At 47.4% G+C, this 7,243-nt stretch overlaps 1 long non-coding RNA gene across 1 annotated transcript; it reads right to left on the reverse strand.

The window, feature by feature from the left end:
- Positions 1-2,558: 2,558 nt before the first annotated feature.
- LOC105470183 (uncharacterized) lies at positions 2,559-5,325 on the reverse strand. The gene is made up of 3 exons (XR_980338.2): positions 4,888-5,325; positions 3,469-3,536; positions 2,559-2,720 (listed from the first exon to the last, which is right to left on the reverse strand). It is a non-coding gene; the product is annotated as an uncharacterized lncRNA (long non-coding RNA).
- Between the last annotated feature and the right edge of the window lie 1,918 nt (positions 5,326-7,243).

Here is a 7,243-nt window from a genome sequence, read left to right on the forward strand (position 1 = left end):
CATTTTAACTGGAGTAAGATGAATATGTCACTGTAGTTTTCACTTGCATTTCTCTGATGATCAATGATGCTGGCCACCTTTTCATATACCTGTTTGACATTTGTATGTCTTCTTTGGAGAAACGTCTATTCAGATCCTTAGCCCATTTTTAAATTGAATTGTTAGATTTTTTTTCTTATGGAAATGTTTGAGCTCCTTATATATTCTGGTTACGAATCCCTTCTCAGATGAGTACTTTGCAAATAGTTTCTCCCATTCTGTGGGTTGTCCCTTGACTTTGGTGATTGTTTCCTTTGAAGTGCAGAAGCTTTTTAACTTGATGTGATTCCATTTGCCCGTTTTTACTTTGGTTGCCTGTACTGGTGGGGTATTACTCCAGAAATCATTGCCCACACCAATGTCCTGGGGAGTTTTCCAAATGTTTTCTTTTAGTAGTTTCAAAGTTTGAGGTCTTAGATTTAAGTCTTTAATCCATTTTGATTTGACTTTTATATGCGGTGAGAGATAAGGGTCTAGTTTCATTCTTCTGCATGTGGATATCCAGTTATCCCAGCACCATTTATAGAAGAGATTATCCTTTCCCCAGTGTATATTCTTGACACCTTTGTCAAAAATGAGTTCACTGTAGATGTATGGATTTGTTCCTGGATTCTCTATTCTCTTCCATTGGTCTATGTGTCTGTGTTTATGGCAGTACCAAGCTGTTTTTGTTACTATTGCTTTGTAGTATAATTTGAAGTCAGGTAATGTGATTCCTCCAGTTTTGTTGTCTTTGCTCAGGATAGCTTTGCCTATTCTGGGTCTTTTGCAGTGCCATGTAAATTTCAGGATTTTTTTTTTTCTATTTTGGCAGAGAATATCATGGGTATTTTGATAGGGACTGTGTTGAATCTGTAGATTGCTTTAGGTAGTATGTATATTTTGATAATATTGATTCTTCCAATCCATGAACACGGAATATCTTTCCATATTTTTGTGTCCTCTTCAGTTTCTTCCACTAATATTTTATAGTTTTCATTGTAGAGATCTTTCACTTCTTCAGGTAAGGCAATTCCTAGGTATTTAATTTTCTTTGTAGCGATTGTAAATGGGATTGCTTTCTTGATTTGTTTTACAGATTGTTCACCATTGGCATATAAAAATGCTAATTTTTGTATGCTGATTTTGCATCCTGCAACTTTACTGAATATTTTTCAGTTCTAATAAGTTTTTTGGAGAAGTCTTTAGGTTTTTCCAAATACAAGAACATATCATCTGCAAACAAGGATAATTTGAATTCTTCCTTTCCAGTTTGGATGCCCTTTCTTTCTTTCTCTTGTCTGACTGCAATAGCTAGGAATTCCAGTACTATGTTAAATAAAAATTATGAAAGTGGGCATCCTTGTCATATTCCAGAGCTTAGAGGAAAAACTTTCAGTTTTTCCCCATTCAGTCTGATACTAGCTGTGCATCTGTCATATATGGCTTTTATTGTATTGAGGTACGTTCCTTCTATACTCAGTTTTTTGAGGGATTTTATCATGAAAGATGTTACATTTTATTGAATGCTTTTTCAGTATCAATTGAAATGATCATATGGTTTTTGTCCTTCATTCTGTTGACATGATGTATCACACTGATTGATTTGTGTATGTTGAATCATACTGGCATCCCTGCGATAAATCCCACTTGGTCATGGTACCTAAGCTGCAATATAAAATCCCCTATACTCTTCTCTCTGCTTTTCTCAAGCAGAAAGAGTCTCTCCCTGTAGCCACCACAGCTGAGAAATTGCTGGGTCACACCTGAAGCCAGCACATCTCTGAGTGTCACCCAAGGTCCATAGCAAATACTGTCTGGGTACCCCTGCTGACCATTCAAGGCCCAAGGGATATTTAGTCAGCGGGTGATGAATCCTGTCAGGACTGGTTCCTTTGCTTCAAGGCAGTGGGTTCCCTTCTAGCTCAAGAGGTGTCTAGAAATGTCATCTGTTAGCTAGGGTCTGGAATGGGGTCCTCAGGACTCTGCCTGGTGCCCTATCCCGCTGTGGCTGAACTAGTATCCAAGTTGCAAGGGAAAGTCCTCTTTACTCTTCCCTCTCCTCTCTTGAGTTTCCTGTACCTGCAAGCTGTACTGCCTGCGGCTGGGGGAGAGGTGGTGCGAGCACCCGCTTGGCCACCCCGGTTGTTGTCTCACTAGGTTACATGCCCCCCAAGTCCACTGGCTCTGAGCTTAGCCCAGCACCAGGACTTGCTCAAGAATTGTAATCCTTGTGGCCTAGACTGCCTTTCATTTAGCACCACGGACCATTTTAGCCCACAGTGACGAGGCTTGAGGAACTCAGGTTCTGACCGCTGGTTAGGGCTTGTCCAAATGCTCCCTCTGTGGGTACTGGCTGATTTATGCCTGGTGTTGCTTTCTGCTGTGACAGGGCAGTAGTCAGTTCCAACACAAAGTCCCACAATCACTGCCCTCTCTCTCCCTTAAACACAGAGATTCTCTTTCTGTGCCACACAGCCACTGCTGGGAGATGGGGTAGGGGTGGTGGTAGCAATTCAAGACTGTCTTTGCTACCCTCTTCAGTGCCCCTTTCATTGGTATGAAGTTAAAACCAGGTACTATGATCACTCACCTGATTTTTCATTCTCATTAAAATGTTCTTTGTGTGGACAGTTGTTCAATTTGATCTTCCTGCAGGGAGGACAATTGGTGGAGGCTTCTGTTTGGCCATCTTGTTCTGCCTGCAAGCCAAAAGTATTTTTAACATTAGAAAGAAATTCAATTGTAATTATGTACATACAAGATACAGTAGAAAAACATTTGGTCATTTTGATGAGTACAGAAAAAGCCTCTGAAAGAAATACTATGCGATTTCAAATTAACAACTTTTAGCAAACTAAGATGAAGAGGAACTTCCATTTCCTAAAATTGGCAGCAACCATATTTAAATACGAACTGTTAGAAGAAGCATTCACATTCATGTCAGGCACAAGTCACTGACATATGCTGTCATGGCTACCGTCCACAGCTGCAGTGGGTAACAAAAATGCAAAAGAGTCAGAGCTATGGATATCAAAATGAAAAAGAGGTATGAAGATTGAAAAGAAACACAGTATTTGTTGAGAATACGATTATCGATCAAGAAAATTCAAAGGAAAAGACACATGGAATATTCAAATAATTAAGAGGATTCAGAAAACAGCAAATGGTAGATCACTATAGCAAAATCAAGAGGATTGCCACACAAAAGCAACTTAGAATATATAAAACAGAAAATATAGCATTCAAAAAAGCAATAAAATCCAAAATTAAACAGAAGCCTAACAAAAATATATGAGATATTAACGGAGGCAACTGTATAAGTTTGCTGATAGATTCTGGAAAAAAATTTCCAAGTAAATGGAGGAGTATCCCATATTCGTTGATGGAAAACAGAATATTGCAAGGATGTCAATTCTGCTTAAATTATGTACAGATCTAGTGCCTTACCTGTAGCTGTCAAAATAACAATCAAGTTCAGGCTGCTGTGTTCTGTTCCCAAAATCAATTCTGAAAAACTATACAATGGAAAAAGAAAAAAAAAAAAAGTATTAGCAATAAAATCTAAACAACAAAACAGAGAAATCCCTGGGGAGAGTAAGACTTTCTTGAACTGGTACTTGTGTTTGGGGCATGCGGTAGTGGCAGAGAAGTTGGGGAGGTCTGTAGCCTGTGCTGACAGCACACTACGGAATGGGTAGAAAAAAAATTTTAAACTCCCACCCCATTATTATTGCCTAATATGAGGCAGCATCTCACAATGTGATGCCAGTAGCCCTGGGGTAATATCAGGACACCAGGAATCTTGGTGTGATTGAGACACGATGGCTCCAGAGTTCTGTTAATACCCACTTGAAACCATCTTAGTAGGTGAGGCCTGGCCTTCCAAAAATATAATTTAAATAGAATACAAAGAATGAACTAGAAATGGAATAGCGTGAGTGAATCATACATAGTATGAGTAGATATTGTTTAATAAAATAAGTATATGTAATATATATTTACACATTTATCTGTAAAGATATATACATGTGAATACATAAAATTCATATATAATAGACATATATACGTACATAGGAGTTTATGTATCTAAACATAAGCGTAGTCTACATATATGACATATAGTGTACACATACAATTAGCAGAAATGTAAAATTTATTTCTCACTGTATGAATGCGGATTAAAATATGCAAGTCACTAAACTGTATAATGAAATGTCAGATAAATTCAAAATGCAGGACTCCTCAATTCTCTTGCTGCTGCTCAGCCTCTTCAGTGTAAAAATAAACCCTTTAGGACAAAAGGTTTGACAAGTCAACTTCTGGCTGGGGAGGAGCCCCCGTGGGAAGGTGTCTATCTTCTCTCAGAGGTCACTACAATCACAGGTGCTGCAGCTCCCCAGGGAGCACCTGGCCTGGGACCCGCAGCCATTCTCTGCAAGGGGTACAGCTGGGCAAATACTCAGAGGTGACAGAAACTGAGCATCCTCCACCCATCACTTCATCAAAGAGTCAGGAGCCAGGAGGAGGGCCCTCCTGAGTGAGGATTGGGGGTCCACTCACCCCACATAGAGGGGCCACAGAATCCAGTTCAGCCCCTCCTGTCAGCCTTGGAAGACCCTGGCAATGTTGTCGCCCCGACCATACCCCTCCCTCCACTGCCACCTCAGGGGACTTGGAGTCAGTGCTTTGGTCTGAGGGGAGCAGACACCATCCGCACAGGATGGGATCCAGGCTCTGCCAGGCATCAAGGTCAGGACCCTGAGGATGACTGAGAGTCCGTACCCCCTTGACCTCGACCCCCACCTCCACCCTCACGACCCCCACCCCCATTTCCACCCCCACTCATAGCAGAATCCGGTACAACACCTGCAGTCAACCCGAGGAAGCCCCAGGCTTGGTGGCCGGCTGCGACGCCTAGGGGTCAGAGAAGCGAGGGTCTCGGTCTGAGGGGCGGCTTGAGATCGGCAGAGGGAAGTGGACCCAGGCTCTGTGAGGAGGCAAGGTGACAGGCTGAGGGAGGACTGAGGACGCCTCCACCTCAGATAGAGGGCCCCAAATCATTCAGCGTCGCCCCTGCTGCCAGCCCTGCACCACCTGGGGGCGTGCTTCTCAGTCTGGGTCACCCCCCGGCACCCTGCCAACCCCTGCCGCTTATGCCACAGGGGACTCTGGAGTCAGAGCTTGGTGTGACCAAAGCAGGGGTGGTTAGGAGAGGGTAGGGCCCAGGTTCTGCCAGGCTTCAAGGTGAGGACCCTGAGGAACGACTGAGGGCCCTCCTCATCGCCAGGCCCACCGTCACCGCCAGGACCTACAGCCTCAGGATCCCCACCCCTATCCCCATCATCACCCCCATCCTCGCCCCCACCCCTCCTCCATTCCCATTCCCATTCCCATTCCCACCCCGACAGAATCAGGTTTTGCCCCTGCTGTCAACGCAGGAAAGCCCCAGATGCCCGGATGTGACGCCACTGATTTGCGCCTCAGGGATCAGAGGGAAGCAAGGGCCTGGTTTTGAGGGGCGGCCTAAGAGCGGCGGAGGAAAGCGGGCCCAGGCTTTGTGTGAAGGAAAGGTGAGGCGCTGAGGGAGAACTCGGGACGCCACGTTGCAAGCCAAGATAGAGGATCCTAAATAATCCAGCACCAGCACTGCTGCCAACCCAGGACCACCCCGGGGGCGGACTTCTCAGGCTGGGCCTCCCCCAGCTCTCTGCCACTTAAACCTCAGGGGACTCTGGAGTCACAGGTTGGTGTGACCAGGGCAGGGCTGCCTAGGAGAGGGCAGCAGCCAGGCTCTGCCAGCCATCACATTCAGGACCCTCAGAGAGGGTTGAGGGCTCCACAGAGCGGGGCTCTGTCCTTGCTGTCACCCCTGGGAATTTCCGGGCATGGTGGCCAGGCATGTGGATCCTGGCATGTGAATCCAGGGCTGACGGAGGGAGGGGGCTTCATGTCATGAGCACGGCTCGTGGGGAGCAGAGGGAGGGCCCAGGCCCTGCTGGGAGACAAGGGAGACCTGAGAGAGGCCTGAGGGCACCCAGGACCTCAGGACAGGGGGCCCACCCTCCCCCTGTTTGAGACTGAGGTGCCTCCTCATTTGGCCTTGGGAATCTGAGGGATGAAGACTCAGCTCAGCAGGCTGGGGTGGGGCCCAGGCCTGCCAGGAGTCAAGGGCAGGAAGAAGAGGGAGGACTGACGGGAACTTGCAGTCCAAATCAGTGGGGACCTCGACCCTGGGAGGTCCCAGGCACAGTGGCCACATGTGGCCTGAACTCGCTGTGCCTTTGGGGTGTCAGGGAGGAGAGGGCTGTGGTTTGGAGAGTGGGGCCTCAGGTCAGCAGAGAGAGGAGTTCCAGAGCCCTGAAGGATGACTCAGAAGACCTTTCTTCCCAGACTTAGGAAACCTGCCCCTACTGTCAGTCCTGGGAGGCCTCGGCAGGACTGTGGGGGAAGGGATGCTGTCCCACCACTTTCTCCCTGAGGGTATCAGGAACATGGTGGCCTTGGCATACAGTTCAGCAGAAGGGAAAGAGCGGGGCCCTGTCGGGATTCAATCTGAATACCTGGAAGACACCCAGACAGTGGAGGCCCCCCGAAACCTGCACCTTCTGTCAGCTTTGGGAATCCCACGCAGGGGTGACGGTGTGGTGCCCTCTCACCTCTACCTCCCAGGTCTCAGTGAGGTGGGGGCCTTGGTCTGAGGGGCGTCCTCAGCTCAGCAGAGGTAGCCACACCTGGTCAGCACAGGGTAGAGTCCAGGGTCTTCCAGGAGTGATTGGGAGGAAGTTTGGTAAGGACTGAAGATAAGAAGTTACCTCCACATCATAAAGAAGAAGGGAACTTGCAGAGCCGCCCAGCTTCCCCTGTTCTCAGCCCTGGGAGGCCCCAGGCAGGGATGGCATGTGGCATGCCTTTATTTCTGCCATGTGGTTGGAGGCGGGAGGTCTCAGGGAGGTGAGGACCTTGGTCCCAGTGACACTGACAGGCCAGTAGAGGGAGCCACACCAGGTCAGCAGAGGGAGGAGTCCAAGGATCTGCAGGACCCAAGGTGTGCCCCTTTCATGAGGACTGGAGGTACCCCCATCCCAGAAAGAAGAGACCCCGCAGAGTCTGCTGTCCTTGTTCTTGGCTCTGGGGGGACCTGATCCACGGTAGCCCTAAGTGGCAATCTCACTTGTGCCATGGGCAGGAAGTTAGAGAACCCTCAGGGAGATGTGTAAAGGGG

The sequence above is a fragment of the Macaca nemestrina genome, chromosome X, assembly GCF_043159975.1.
Source record: "Macaca nemestrina isolate mMacNem1 chromosome X, mMacNem.hap1, whole genome shotgun sequence".
In the NCBI taxonomy this organism is placed as follows: domain Eukaryota; kingdom Metazoa; phylum Chordata; class Mammalia; order Primates; family Cercopithecidae; genus Macaca; species Macaca nemestrina.